Here is a 16,900-nt window from a genome sequence, read left to right on the forward strand (position 1 = left end):
ATCTTACTCTGCCCCTTAATCTTATTACTTTAATTTTAGAAAGCATAAATTTTTATAACACAATTGCTTCTTCACATTTTCCAAAACCAGTCAAAGCCTAGTTTTTCTGAACTAATTTTAGGTGGGAGGTTATAGATTTCAGATGCTGCTTATTATAGTATTTTATATTGGTAGTTGCTTTATAGTTTAGAACCTGACACGATGAAGTCAAGTCTCTTAGATGTTTTTAATGTATTTTTGCAGATCAGGAGAGAAGTAGCTACAATGAAACTAATCAAGCATCCAAATTTTGTTCGATTGTGTGAGGTCTCTCTCTCTGGACCACACACATGCAATCATTTTTGTCTTTCTCTTTTTTTAAATCACCTTTTTCTTTATTTTATTCTTGCCATGTAGTTTTTCTATTTTTAATAGCAGCAGATGGTAATGGTTGAGTCTAGAACTTTCTTGCATGTTTCACTAAGAATTGATTCTAGAATTTTTGGAGGATAAAGGAAGAGGTATGTGCCACAAATTTTTCATCGTATATTCCTTTAATGAGTTTATCAGAAATTCTGAATCTTATTATATACATTCTAATTAAGACCTCAAACACTTTAGATTCAATTCATATTTCCTTTTTCTTTGGTCCTCAATTATGAATGCCATTAAGTGAAGAGAAAAAACACTAGGACACAAAAAATATTTATTGCTTCCTGACTTTGAATCAGATCCTTGTTGCACTAATGTAATATTCCATACAAAAATACAAAGAAGTACATGCATGCTATTAACAAAAAATAATTTTAAAAAAATAATACATTCTACTAAGACCCGCTTAAAAACTCATATATAGGAGATGCTACAATGGAAATGTCCTAATAATCTTACTCAACTCTAGAATAATTACCTAATGTAAAGATTTTTGGTTGGTAAAGAAAAAAAAATCGAAGAGCTACACTTTCCTTTAAATAAATAAAAAAGACAAATGTTAACTTGGTTAAAGAAATAAAAGGAATTTTTTTTACTAAGAAGCATAAAAATATATTTTCCTATGATTTTTAAATGCACTTCGAGTCCCATATGATTTTCAATAAAAAAATTTCTTTTTTATTTCTTAAATATAATGTATTTAGGATACTCATTAATCAGAAAAGAAAAAAAGTTTGTGCACATATTGTTATTTGACTATCCAAGAAAAAACAGTAAACCAAAGCATAAACTTTCTCTTGGTTGATAATATATTACAAGAAAAAACAACAACAAACCATTTTTAAGGAAACACCTTCCACTCTGAATTGGTGCACAAATTACAAACACTAAACCAAAATATAAACGTTGTACTGGTTGATCACACTACTATATTACAATAAAAAACAACACCAAATTTTTTTTCCAACAAGTGACTTTGTCCCCAATGATAATAAAAACTGAAATCTTGGATGTTGGGGTCTTTACACAGCAACAAAGTACTAAGGAAACACCTTCCACTCTGAATATGCAAAATATTTTAAAGCCCAACTTTTATTCGCACACTTCTAAACTAGGAATGTTCAATCCAATACTTCAATACATCAATTGGAAATCAATCACTTGTTATGTATGATAGAATAACTGAAATGCTAATCCTTAACGGCAGGCCTATGGATTTCCATATAATCAACAAACTCATCTACATAATTTTGGGGGAGTTCTTTGTCCCCAAATATCTTACTCATCTTCTCTGCTTGACTTCTATAAGTTTTTCCTTCCTCTTCTAACATCACTAATCTCAATGCCTTGGTCACTAAGTCCCTTGTGAACTTTCCATCATGCTCATTTCTTGGTACTTTGACTCCTACCCTTTTCTCTTCAATAAGCCTAGCATTTAACCATTGCTCACATTGGAATCGAAACATTATAATTGGTAACCCAAATTAAAGACCCTCTATGACTGAAATCCAACCACAGTGACTCAAGAACCCCTAACAGGCATGTGCACTAAAATCCTCAATTGTGGGGCCCATGTTCTCCACACCATTCCCCTTTTGAACTCACTCAGAACCCAATCTTGTGACTCAATAGCTGAGGTATTTTGCTTCCTTAGAGCCCAAAAAAATGGAAATCCAGACAGTTCTAATCCCATAGCAACCTTAGTAAATTCTTCATCACTCAGTGTCACTTCACTTCCAAATGCTACATAAACTACTGACCTTTTTTCTTGTTTATCTAACCAATTAAGGAAAGTATTCCAATTGTCAGCATTATTGTTGTCTTCACTGAATTGTAATGAAAGTGGCAATAACCCAACTGGAATAACTAGTTTCCCACATATACTTTCAAACAATTTGAGAGACTCACCTTCAATCTCCATGCAACTTCTTAGAGCAAACACTAGAGAACCCTTCAGGGTGTCTACATGTCTGAAACCCCAGATTCATTTTGCTCAGCATGCACATAAAAAAAAAACTTTGTCCTCTGTAGATTCACTTGTCTTTTGCATAAACAAATCCAAAATAGAAAACATGCTAAAAGCACCAAAAATAGAGAAAAAAGATGCATGAGATTGCTAGCTTAGAAGATATTGGTGGCAACCATATGGTGCAAAGTCGAATATGATCCAATCAGGTTTGCATCTCTCCAGAAACTTAGTCAAAGGTTCCTGAAGACCATCATAAGCCTTCTTGAGGTATGGAACAATGTGCTGTGGAATGTCCACTGTGGCCTCAACATTTTCTAGGAGTTGATCAACATGGGGCAGTGGGAGTTCTATGAGATACACAAAAGGTTGTAAATTTTTAGGTACTTTAGGGAGGCGATGGATGTTTCTAGGTGTTGAAATGAATGAAATTTTGTGACCCTTTTGAGATATGACTTTTGCAAGCTCAAAATAAAGGCCCATGTGACCAAAGGCTAGCCATGGAAACACAACAATATGGAGCTTCTTGTGATGCTCGACCATGAAGATAATAAATAGTGTTTTGTAGTTAATGATATACTAGTTGCTTAGGTATGTGACTTCTTTACGATTGGTCATCAAGGGTTATCCTCTATATTTTTTAGTTGGGCTAGTGTCCCACGTGAGTTAATCCTCATTATCATTGAGGAATAAATAGGGTCACACAAAATTGTTGAACTTTTTAGTATGTTTGGAAGAATGTTGATAAAATTGATTTTGAATATAATTAATTTTGGTTAAAATTATTTTTAAAGTGATGTGATTTATGTTTAAATATTTTTATTATAAAATTAAGTTAGGAGTAAAATTTAGTCTAAAATTTTGGATTCAATTTAAAAAGCTACTAAAAATTGCTTCTACTTAGAATCAATTAAGAATTCTTCTCTAATGTAAAATCAAACATGAAAAAACTGATCCAAAATCAGTTTTGGAGTTAAAATCAATTCCCTAATGTTAAATAAAACATGCACTTACACATTTAGGGACTAAATAAAAAAAAATCATTCTTTCAAGAACAAAATTATCATTAGTTTATACATTTAAAGACCAAAATCGTTATTTAGCCTAAAAAAACCACATGAAAACTATGTTATAAACTAACATATTTCACAAAGTAAAAGTTTGGTTGGTACAAGTGAAATTGAACTCTAAATTTTTAGGCAATGCATTTGATTTGAGTTTTATGAATGAATATAACGTAGTTAGAGAAAATTATCTTACTATAGAGATGTAACACCATAAGAATATTAGCATGATTACACTTATGATTTCTAACACGTAAGTAAAAAAAATCTATACAACGATTATTATGCAGAAACTAACAATTAAATGTACAAATACAACTCAATTTCATATATCATTAAATATAACCTGCCCCTCATACATGGATATCATACATTACATAGAATATATACATAGGAATATAAAATGCTACTAAGCTATGTCTCCCGATATATATCATTTGTTTCCTGAAAAAGAGAGAACCTATAAACATGTGAGACACAATGTCTCAATGAGTAATCTAAGGATCTTACATATGAGTTAGACTCATCTACATAAACATCCATTTCGCTTATCTTTCACATACAACATTACTACTATGAGGTCTCTAGTAGATTTCTTCATGTCTAAGTCGGAGTTACACCTTTAATCATTAATACTTTCATTGAGTTCTTTCTTATCCTCGCATTGTCATGCTTATTTACTATCATTAACATTTTAGGACTTAACTTTTGTCATAATAATTTTCTATCACAACTCTATCTGGTTAACTCAATATTTCTCACATGTTTTCTTTGATACTTAGGGTCATCTATCAAAGTCAAATCTAAGGTTACTAGTATTATAAGATATCTGTTACATTCGCAATCAAAAGTGAACTACTGCAAAAAGTACTTTTTACATCGGTTAAATTATACATTTTACATCGGTTATTAACCGTCGTTGTAGGAGATGTCGTAGAAAGTCTGCACTTTCTACGACGGTTCCACAAACAACTGTTTTAGAAAATGATATTATTCTTAGAAAATTATATATAAAGAACCGTCTTAGCACGTGCATCCTTTTAAAACGATTTTCAACTAAGAATCGTCTTAGAAAGGTACCCTTCTAAGACGGTTCTTAGTTGAAAACTGTTTTAGAAGGGTGCACGCGGTTCTTTATAGAACCGTCTTAGAATGATTTTTTTATAAAAAAATTAAAAATATTTTAAGGATTCTAAGACGATTTTTTTATAAAAAAATTAAAAATATTTTAAGGATTCTAAGACGATTTTTCAGAGAATCGTCTTCGAATGTATTTTTTTAAAAAAAAAATTAAAAATATTTTAAGGATTCTAAGACGATTTTTCAGAGAATCGTCTTCGAATGTATTTTTTTAAAAAAAAAATTAGAAATTCACAAGCAAAAATATAAATTGTACCTTACATACCGTTTTATATGCATATTAAAGCTTCATCGGCAAGTAAAAAAATCTTATAGAACTTTCCTAATCCATAGTGTTCTAAAAAGAATTTAATTCTATGACCAATACTTTAACATTACCTAAAAATAACAAGCCAATATTTTCGAAAACTAATTCTTATAGAAATTGCAATAAAATCATATACAAAAATCAAGACTTGAGGGTAAACGCACTACATTACCAACCAGTGTAAGGAAAGAACATATATTATAGCACTCGATTGCTTCCTCCACTCAGCCAACATCTTTTAGAGCATACCTTATAAGTAAATAAAATAAAATATTATATAATTGCGCATAAAATTGCATGTTCAGGTTTTTTAAAACAATTATGACATAAGAAGAAACCAACCAAGTTATTGTAAGCTTCCAAAAATCTGGGGTTAAATGCAACCATGTCCAATTGACCTTGCTCTTAATATATATTGGCGAAATTACCAGTGTACCATTTTAAGTGATTAATATAAATTGGGTTCACTATATGAGCATAATAGCCAATGATTAGTATAAATTGGGTACTATGTTTTAATGTAGAATAGAAACCCAAAAAATATATATAATGGCAGGTGATTTTGAGAAGAAGAAAAAAAGTGAGTTTCATATGCATTTATTAGTGACTAAAAATTATATTATCAATTAATTAGATCTTATTATTTATATGATTTTAAAGTAATTAATTTTTATTAATAAAAGTAATAGAATAAGATGCAACATTAATAATTTTGTAATCTTTGTGTACTTATAGTTGTATGAACAAAGTTGATTTTTTATGCTTAAAATTGTATTTGATAACATGTTATAATGGATTATGAGGTGTTGTAATATGTTAAATTGTTCTTGGTTATGTTTTAAGAACTGTGAAATAGGATAGTTGGTTATCATCAAGGTATTCAATTACAAGCTTCGTAGAATGCTTTTTAGAAAAAATAACTTGCTCTAAAAGAATCAACTACGGGTAGATTTAATCTATTATAAGTACATAGCCTATTTTTTCTATTCTAATTACTTTTTTAACATATATTGTGATAACATATAAATTTATAAAAAAAATATTCTTGGATGCCTTAATTGCTTTAATTTATGGCATACAAATAAAGAAATTTCTTCAATTACTTAAATATAATTATAAATTTTGGTTTTTCGATGAAATGTAAATATTCTCACAAACTCTGGCCCAAATAATTTATCGGGTTAATTTATGATCCATGTCATAAAGTTTTTTACCTCTTAATATATTACATAGGATTAAATTCAAATTCTTTTATTTCCCAAATATATGAGAGTACTGATACTTAAACCTAATAGACAAATACAACTACCGAGGTAAATGAAGGAGAGAGACATGAGGGGCAAATTAAGAATCACACCCAAAAAGAAATATGCAATATGAAGAAACAAACAAAACGAAGAAACAAAACTAAAGAAGAATCAAACAATAGTTAAATGAATGCTAGACATGCAGGTTATCTGGTCCAAACATCAAGTAAACAAGAGAGAAATAGAACCTGAAGCGGACCTGGCAAATGTTGCATATGAACTTTCTTCAAAAGGTAAAAAGACAAGTCTCACCACTAAGCTACCTGAAAGGTGGTGATTTTTTTCAAAAAAAAAAAAAAAGACAAACACATTCGGTAAGGAAAATTCATCATTTTTCTCAAAAAAATAAGAAACACTATAAATCTTAATGCAATTAAATTTAGAACATAAAAATTAACCTTTCTGAAACAAATTACCCAAACCAAATACCAACCTAACATTCATCATTTTGTATTCACTTTTTCCTGTACAAACTTCAAAAAAAAAAAAAAACAAATATATGGCTAGGCACCTTACTGTGGATACGTGGCAATCTATTTATGATATTCTACTTCAACATCAAAATTCAAAAAGATGTTCACTTAAAAAGTGGATGAAACATATATTTCCATTATCTATATTTGGATGACTGCCTCTTAAGATCTTTTCGTTTGGGTGATTTCATAATAATCTCAAATACACTCATTAATGCTCTCTACTTCTCCCTTGCACATTTTTTTCATCGCCACCTCATCGTTCCTTAGTGGAGACGAGGACCTGAAACCTTCTTCCTCCGTCGCGTCTTCCTCTTCCACATCAAGCTCATTGAGCTCTGCACCTCGTGTCTTAAAATATAATTTTTGTAGTAGTGACAAAAGCAAAAAATCAACGAGTAAATCAAATAATCAATCCCTAGATAGCTTTATTATATTATTATAATTACAATATAATATAACACAACATATTCTTTTGATTTGAATATTTTTAATAAATTCATTTATTTTTAATATGAAATAAAAGTTTACCATGCAGAAATAAAAGTTACTATGTATGTATTTTCAAGACAAAAAGCAAGGAAGCTTGATCTTTCAAGCATATCACACAAGTAATGAAGTTATTAGTACTCTAGAATCACAACTAAAAATGCAAATACTAAGCAAAGTATATCATAAGGACAGACAAACCTTATCAGTTTGATCCTCAATAATGACATCATCAAATCCCGCATCCTCAACATCTGTAGATGATTTAGAATACAAGGAGATTGTCAAGCAGAAAAAATGATACTCTTTCCCTGTATCTCTCTAATCCCACTCTTGGCTCTCTCTTCTCTCCCTGCTCTTTCCCCAGTCCATTCCTTACTAATTTTCATTTTATTTTATGCTTTATAATAACTTAAAATTTTTAAAAAAGGTCAAAACACATACATAGGCTAATATCCATGGCAACAATAGTGTTTTAGTGAACCCACTGCTTGATCAATCAAAGCTTCCAATTACCTTCACCATTAACCAACCATAGTTCCATGGAAGGAAATGGTATTAAAGCAGGACACTAGGGGCAGGAGCAGAGAAAATTAGTTTGATCACACATTATTATGGCTAACATGCAGGTTTAAGGTTAGACAAGCTATAAATGGTTTATCTAGAACTAAAGAAATTAAATAAGTGTACACTAGGAAGAAAATGAGGCAAGATCAAAATTAAACAACAAATTAGTAAATTACTCTTAATTCACTAAATTTACCATGGCAATATTTTTTTTCCCAATATTCATATATAGTCAAGTTACTTGTGAGGAAATAACAACCATGATTCTCATATCTTTTGCAAGCCCATATAGGTGTTCTTCAACATCAACACTAGTTGCACTGCCAACATTACTTTTTGTTAGGATATGAAACAAGATTAACAATGAAAAACAAGCAACAATTTCTCTGAAAAGGAATTGAAGACTTTCTAAGGGGCATGTTGTATGAAACAAAAATATTTACATTTAATTAATAATCAGTAAAATGATTTAGCTTGGTGAATTATTATAAGATGTAGTCGCTTACCATCAGTGTAAACCAGGAGAAAAAGCACTTTGATGAACCAGAGAGGAGTGCTAAAAAGTTAGAAAGAGAGCAGTTAATTATTCTATAATTTTCTAAAGACATGTGTGACACGTTATTTTTTGTTATCAGAGTATGACAATTCATCTAGAAGGAGGAGTAGTCAATCTTGCAGGTCATGGAGCTAATGCACTCTAACAACATAAGTACTATATTTTATTAACAAGCTTATAGAGTGAAGATGTCCCATGAAAATTAAAATACAATAAGTAACAGAAAAAATTACCTTCTGTGAAGATGACATTCGATCAGGTTCATTTCACCAATTAGTGTTAGAAAAGAAATGTACACACGCATGTTTACAAACTATTTAGCAATAACAACAGTAGTGAGTAGTATACTATTACTACCTGACCGTAAATCATGTTGATCTCGGATTCCTCTGTCTTCCTGCTCTGCCACGTAGCTTGAGAAAAGATTATTACAAGTTGAGTAACAAAATGAGAGAAAAAAATGTACCAAGGATAATAATATATTGTTAATAAAAATGTACCAGGGATAATAATAAGTTAATAATAATAATATATTGCTTTATATATTGTTATTAATAATAAATAAAAATATTCCTTGCATATGGATAGCTAAATCTGTCAAGGAAATTGTTTTAATAATCCAAGGGGAACAATATAGCTAAACAAATTTAGCTGAATTCATGTTACAAAGGATATAAAACTTTCAAGTTAAAAGCATGTAATTATGATTAAAGTTGTGAATATCAAGTTTCCAAAATTTATATTTGATAAAATCTGCTAGAGAAGCTACTACACTTGTTGAGTCAGCCACATCCACCTGATGAAACAGTACAAGGTGAGAAAGACCTGAGGCTTTGAGTGTTTCATGTGCTTGGAGATCCCTCTCTTCATTTCTTGTTGTGAGCACCATCTTGATTCCAACTGAAGCTAACTGTTTAACTATCTCTAATCCAATTCCTTTATTTGAGCCCCACAAAGGTTAAAGGGTTCAGAAAATGTAACATTTGAGTTCAACAATAGAATTGGAAATTAAGAGTTAGAAAAAGCAAGGATGTCAATGTTCTACCTTTTTGTAGCTTCTCCCATCTCATGTCAACTTTTAAGTCATCTATTGCAAACCACGAGGCCACCAAAATCCTGCAACAAATCCATGTCTTGTTGAGGAATAGAGAACCACGAGGCCACCAAAATCCTGTAGCAAATCCATGAACTGGAATGGCACTAACACATGAATTTCGTCTGCAACATAATTATTGACTTGTTCTTTGAAAATTGGAGGTCATGAATGAGATTCCCTTCAAAGCAATCAAGAAATTTTATTGATAACTCAATAGCTAGATGGAAAAGAAATCTATCAAATTGAATGTAAATCGCAAGTGAAGCTTTCTAAATGTAGCAGTAGCATACTAAGTAACTAACATCTAATATAGGAAACAAGTAGCATGGAAACGTCCAATTAAGAGAACTTCAGCCTAAGATAGCGCTATATACACAACAAAGAATCTATCGACACAAGTAAAGACTTGACCCACTTACACCATCTAAAAATTTCTAGTAAAAATATTTCCAGAAGGTAAATCAATATTGCATTTTAATTAAAAAAAATAAATGAAAAGGGGGAAATTAGGCTAAATCAAAGATTAAACAGGGAATCATATTCCATAAACATACCCCATCCAAGCATTTTGTCTTCCACCTTTTTCAATTTCTTTTCCTTTTTATCATCTACATGCTTGGATACAAACTTGTCTCCTGCATATTAAAGAAAGCTCCATCAAGCAAAAGAATGCATAATAAATACTAAATTATTAATTTAATACATGAATTTCCACAAACTTGTCATATGAACAAATAACAATTATCTACTCAAATTTAGCCTGGCTGACAGACGTAGGAATCTTGCCACCAGGGCAAAGAGGTGTTCCATCCAAAATTTGAATTGCGAAAGCCACAAAAGGTTCCTAGCAAATGCAAACATAATTGAAACCCTATTACATCCACAACTACATGTCACAGGCAGGACAATAAGGAAACAGTTACTTTAACATATGTAAACATATATGTTTATAATTTTGAAATACATTATTATAAACATATATGTTTCTAATTTTGAAAAACTTTGGAGGAGCCATGACTCCCCCTGTGCCTATACGGCTCTACCAATGCATGCACAATTCATCACCTATTTGATTCATGCAGTGTAATTTGAAAGTCTAGAATCAGTAGTTTATGTGCAACCAAACCATGGCACCGCAACCATATATAAATCAGTCAATGAAACAATGAGCTGTAAAATGAAAAAAAAACCAAAGAAATCATTGTCCCATAACATATTAAAGGAAAATGTAATGATATTTATAGGTTTACTACGTTATCTCAATGATATTTAAAGCATTGGTGATCCTTGTTTGCTCATACAGAAAACGTGATTCTCAGTCATCATCATCTGAAGTTAATGAAGACGTGAAATCATAAGCAATGGCCAAGAATTTAGAGACAAACTCAGAGTCTGGCTAACAGATAGAAAGCCCTCCTCAGAATTTCATTAAAACAGTCGGGAGATGGTGTTTAGGTAAAGCCCTCCTCAGAATTTCATTTGGTTTGGAAATTAAGTTTTAATAAGGCAAAAGAGGTGTCCTTAAAATACGAATTTCATGGGAGAGAAGTTGGGCTATAGTTAAGAGTTTTGCACATCTTGAAGCTATCATTATATACCAAAACCTTAGAGAATGTCTTGGTGGTCATCAGACATTAAAAAGGAAATGGTAGAGTTTGTGTCTAGACACTAAAGAAAAATATGACTTAGCAAAATTGCCTCAGCCCAAAATTCTTGATCTCAATAAATGAAAGTACTATTACTTTTAAGGAAAAACGTTACAACTAAATATAACATCATACAGAATTCCAACTTACTAGTTGTAAAGCATGCCAAAAACTGTTCTCATTACTGGATTGAGTTCTTCCACTGCTTTCTTGATCCCTGAAACAAATATTCTTATTCATTGAAACAAAGTATAAACAACACACTCTACCACAACATTTCTTCTATCGCATTTTTTATTTAAAACTTATTAAAAACTATAAAATTAATAAGATAAAAAAAAAATTTACTGCTTCAAGCTAATGCCTTAGAGCTAATTTCTACGCCTTATCATCTTTGGACAAACCTTTTTCCACCTACCAATAAGCCCAAAAGGAAAAAAAAGGGTATAAAAGAAAAAAAAAATTATGTCCAGCCAAAGATATATTTGGAAAAGCCAACATCTAATTGGAAGCTAATGGCTAAAATATTATTAAAGCAAACATAACACTTTATTCAAAGATTCTAGCTTACCACACAAAAGGGGTACCTTAGCCGCCATGGTCCTAAGTCTTGCCCATTTTGAAAGAGCTGTTTCTAATTTATCAGAGTCAAAATATGACATGGAACACCGACTAACAACAGCAATGTCTAAAGCCTTCTTCCACCTATAATTAAGGTTTCAAAGAAAATACTCATTCAGGGAAAATTAATTAAGCACTAATTAGGGACAAACCAGTTAATTGTAAACCTTGATGATTTTATAAAAAAATTACAATTCATGTACATTTTGTTTAAAAAGACAGTCCATTGAAAAATATAATTATTTTCACAATTAATACTATAAAAGGAAACAAAAAGATTTTGTGAAAGGAAATAAATAGCTCATATTTAAATAGATTGGGTCCCAACACTAATCATTGAATTCAAATTGGAGAAAATATTCTATATGGTAAAAGTGTAATCTAATATGAAATAGTTAGATACAATAAGATTATTACTATCTTTTAGTGACTGTGTATAAAAATTAGTAAATTCAACACCATAGCTCCTCACAACCAACTTCTTCCTCTTTTGAATCAAAGTTATCGGAAAGTAGATCTTTGAAGGAGAATGTGATTTGCAGCTTTAGATTCCCTACCTTCCTCCTCTTTGTGCTTGTGGTTTTTTCAATAACAACAACTTCATCCAACTTGCAGATTAGGCTTATACAAATTTCTGCACTTCTTGAAGCTCATTGCTCTGAATGTGATCTCTCCCTCTTTTGATTCATAGTTCACTGTTACCATTTGCACACCTCCTTTGATATATAATGCGAACCAACCATAAAAATTTACCCAAAAGCATGTCAAAGACATAATATAAATAAAAAACATTAAAAGAAATCACATGACTTAATTACAAGGAACGTTAATTTTCATTACTTTTTTACTCAACTACAAATAGAAGAAACAAGTTTGTCTATGGTTATAAGAGAAGGGAGAATGAATGAAAAGAGGCTAATCACTAATAAAAGGATATCTTACCATAACTGTTACACAAACATAATTATAATGACACAACTACTAACTTATGACACCCTAATGCCAAGCTATAATTATGTCACAGTCACACTAATAAAAACACAGAATTAGTAGTTTTAGAGCATTTTTTGCTCTATTCAGAGTTTAACAACGAGATGTCTGTATGAAGTATGAACAATTCTTTTAAACGCACAAATCATTCTAAAATATTCAGCAACCTATAATAACCAATAAATGAATTATTATGTATATGTAAATATACTAAATGAGCATGTCAAGGTATAAACAAAAATGATAAAGCGAGAGAATTACCTGGTCCTTAATTTCTTCTCCTGCTTTCCTTGTGTGTCAAGGTATAAACAAAGATGCTAGAAGACCACAAACAATTGTGTGCCCCAGGCCTTGGTGGCCAGTATAGCGCCTCTAAAACCTTCCCATGAAACTAGCAAAGTCACAATTGGCACCACTCCCGAAAATGGCAGGAACAGTTGATGAAGGACACACTCGTTAAATAGGCATCACCAACCTAGGTCACACCAAGTCACATATTATACAGCGCACTAGACTCTTGAGTTCATACCAAACTTTATAACTTTCAGTATTCAGGCACAAACAAACTTAAATTTTGGATACCAGAAAAATCACCATCCACAGTTTATGATTTCAAAACAAAACAAACCTAACAAACACACCCAAGGAAACTCCAAACCTCAATTCACTCACTCATTCAATTAACGCAACACGAAAACAAAATGGAATTCCAAATCTCTCAAAGCAAAAAGCACTCCATCGAGAAACTTCAACAGAGTAATCAAATCAAATAGCTACCGATACCTTAACCAGAAGCCATCGATCACAAAGGTAACACAGTGAAAGAGCGCACCGAGAAACATAAATTAAAAAAATAAAAAGAAAAAACAATTTAAATTCCTCTAGCTCGTAGGTTTAAGTAACTAATTTTCTCCGTCGGATAAGTTTTCATGAGGAACCAAACAGATGTTAAAAAAATCAATTTTAAATGTGGGTGTTGAAAAACAGAGAAGAAGAATTTAAAAAAAAAACACCTATGAGGGAAACTGAGCACAGAGATGCTCCGATATGAAGATGGCATTGGAGTGCGTGAAATGGCAAAGACTCTTTTGAATGCAATCTACAAGTATTGCTTCCATGGCTCTTTCACGCGCAACGTTCATTTTTTTTGTTTTCTTTCACTCTCAGATAAAAACAGGAATTGAACTGAATGAAACAAAAGAGTGAGTGTGGCTCTACCTCCTTTTCACCCCTCTCAAATTCCCTTCTAGCGAGGGCTAGGAATTGGGATAATGGGCAAAAGCGAAAGCTGCGAAAACCCTAATAGGCTAGAAGTTAGGAAAAATAGAAGCCTCGGTGACAGTATAGGGTAGGACGCCAGCTATGAATTCAAACACCGTACCCCCACGACCCAGGCAAAGACAACATCTAAAATGACGGCGACCCCTGTGACGAAACCATCCTTTCCTGCTGTTTGTGGTTGTTGTTCTTACTAAGGTTGAGGTTGAACCTGAGGCGGCGACGGTGGTGGTGGCGGTGAAGAGTGAGAGCGAGAGGAAGAAATGACAAAGTCGAAGAATCGGAGAATCGGAGAGTCAGAGTGTCAAAGAGAGGATGAGAAAGAGAGAAGGGAGGTTGAGAGACAATGAGATATGAGAGAAAAAAAATGTTAAAAAGTAAAAATAGTAACTTATAAAATAATCAAGGCGATTTTCGTAAAACCGTTGTAGAATGGTAGTTTCAAAAATAATTTTTGTAAACCCGTCTTTGTTAAACAGTATAACCGTCTTAGAATGTGTGTCGTAAAAAATAATTATTTTAGTAGTGAGCCTTCTTGAGATGTGAAACGATGTGGTCATGAATGTCCACCGTAGCCTCTACATTTTCTATGAGTTTATCAACATGTGGCATTGGGAGTTCTATCAAATCCCCAAAAGTTGTAAATATTCGGGTACTTTAAGGAGGTGATAGATGTTACTAGGTGTAGAAATGAAAGAAATTTTGTGACCCTTTTGAGATATGATTTTTTCAAGCTCAAAATATAGACCTACGTGATTAGGGATAAAAATAAGTAACATCAAATAAAACTTAATTTGTTTAAATAGGCTAAGTCTGTTTAAAAAAATTCAAAGCCCAAGCTTAGATTGTTACATGTCATAAGATTTTTTAAATAGCTTAAGTCTAACCCTTTTTGTTAAATAGACTTTTATAGGCCTAGTTTATTATTTGAAAAAAATTTAACCTAGCTTGAGCTGATATAGGCTAGGCCATAAGACCCTATTAAACAACTTCTTATGTAGCTCTGCCATGGAGATTCTAGCAACATGGTTATACTCTAATCAAACACAACCTTGAACCTTGACCAGAAACTTTGGAGACAAAGATTATCTCTTGTCTATTCTTTTCCTTAGAAAAACTAAAATTAAATTAGGCTCTTTCTGTCATACCTTTATATATATATATATATATATATATATATATATATATATATATATATATATATATATATATATTGTTTTTTAGCAATTGCTCCTTCTGTAATTTTCATTTTTATTGGTCTCATTTAATTATTCAATACAAAAAATCATTTGCATTCATAATTTTTACAGTTTGTTTCTTTATTATTTTAATAAAAAAATAGAAAATATGTTATGCACCAATGATAAAGTAGATTCAATTGCAAATTATGATGTATAATAATTTAATTTTTACAACAATTACTTTTAAAGTTATTAAATACCAGTCACGGAAAACCCTTTGGCTCCTAATGAATTTCGAAAGTGTTCGGTCTCTCTCACGGTTAATTAATGACTTTTAAATAACTAATTATAACTTAAAAGCTTACATATACACCGTGCAGCACTTCAACAACACTTACTAAATTCAAACCATTAATATTAATATTAGTCTTACTCTTATTTTTACCATGTACTTTAAGAAGTTATTTGGTAGGGAATTTCTTTTTAAGTTTATGGGGAATCTTAGGTTGAAAATGTTAAATTCCTATGGTATAAATATTTTAAAAATCATTCCTAGTAATCTAATATTCTTAGGAATTGTTTTTTAATTAAGTTTGTGTATATGTGTGCATCTCCTTTCAATCTCTACACATATCACTATTTTTTTTAAAAAAAAAATGGTATGTATATATATAAGGACTAAAATAGAGTATTTTTAAGTATAAACAACGACAGATCTTATTTGGGGGGGGGGGGGGGACTTTTGTAAAATTATACACTAAATTTCTCTTCATGACACTCCAAATTTTAATTCAATGTATATTTGACTTAATCAATGCAAAAGTGAGTGAATTTGGTCATTCAATTTGTTTTTTTATTCTATTTGATCCTTTTAAAAGTTTAATTTAATCCCTCAATTTGTTTATTTGGTTCAATTTGGTATATTTATTTTTATAAGGTTCAATTTAGGTCTTTTATTTTAAAAATAGATTCAATTTGATCATATTTTTCTTTCGTTAGTTTCAAAAAAATTCAAAAACCAAGTCCATATTAAACATATTTAAAAAAAATAAAAGACTTAATCAAAACTTTTAAAAATAAAGGAATCAAATAGAACCTAATAAATAAATTAAAAGATCAATTTGAAATAAAAAGACCACATTGAACCTAATTTTTTTTTAGAAAACCAAAATAGTAATTAAACCAAAGTATTAAACTTCCTTGAAACCCCACAACAAAACTTAACTCAGAAGTCACTCTTTGCTAACGGTGAATATCAAGATTTTCGGAAAGAAGCTTTACACTAAGTTCTTGAAGAAGTTGTGGGGTGAGCGTGCGGTTAATTTGAAAATGAAAGCCACTGAGTGTGTCACTCACAAAGAAGAAAGAGAAAGAAAAGAGTAGAGTGTTGGCACTCTAATTAGTGATTTTTTTTTTTTTTTTGATTCCGCATATTCCTCGAGCAGGAATTAAAAAAAAAAAAAACTCTTTTTAGATATTGAGATCTAGCTGACATTTTTCAACATAAGTTTTTCTTCTGTATGCACAAAGCAAGGATCAAACCTTGACTACATATATATTTAAGGGATAAGGATATTTATCAACTATGTCACACCATTTAAATTTATTAGTGATTATTAATGAGTTAATGAAATAACTTTTTTTAAAAGAAGAATGAAATAACTTTTAGAAATTAGTGAAATACTTAACATAATTAGGGTTGATTTATTGGACAAATATATTAGATTTTCTAAGTCAATGTAGATTTTAAATTTTGATTATATGAATATCACTTACTACTTATCCCCTCACATATGTCAATTTGTCGT

General features: G+C 31.0%; 1 long non-coding RNA gene and 1 pseudogene across 1 annotated transcript; both read right to left on the bottom strand.

Moving 5' to 3' along the window:
* Positions 1-1,500: 1,500 nt before the first annotated feature.
* On the bottom strand, positions 1,501-2,920 carry LOC100800407 (putative UDP-rhamnose:rhamnosyltransferase 1; annotated as a pseudogene).
* A 4,364-nt stretch (positions 2,921-7,284) lies between these two features.
* LOC121174528 (uncharacterized) lies at positions 7,285-14,246 on the bottom strand. The gene is made up of 9 exons (XR_005890660.1): positions 13,852-14,246; positions 12,895-13,108; positions 12,201-12,359; positions 11,594-11,727; positions 11,173-11,239; positions 9,931-10,011; positions 9,326-9,554; positions 9,077-9,216; positions 7,285-8,693 (listed from the first exon to the last, which is right to left on the bottom strand). It is a non-coding gene; the product is annotated as an uncharacterized lncRNA (long non-coding RNA).
* Between the last annotated feature and the right edge of the window lie 2,654 nt (positions 14,247-16,900).

The sequence above is a fragment of the Glycine max genome, chromosome 3 (assembly GCF_000004515.6).
Source record: "Glycine max cultivar Williams 82 chromosome 3, Glycine_max_v4.0, whole genome shotgun sequence".
NCBI classification, from domain to species: Eukaryota; Viridiplantae; Streptophyta; class Magnoliopsida; order Fabales; family Fabaceae; genus Glycine; species Glycine max.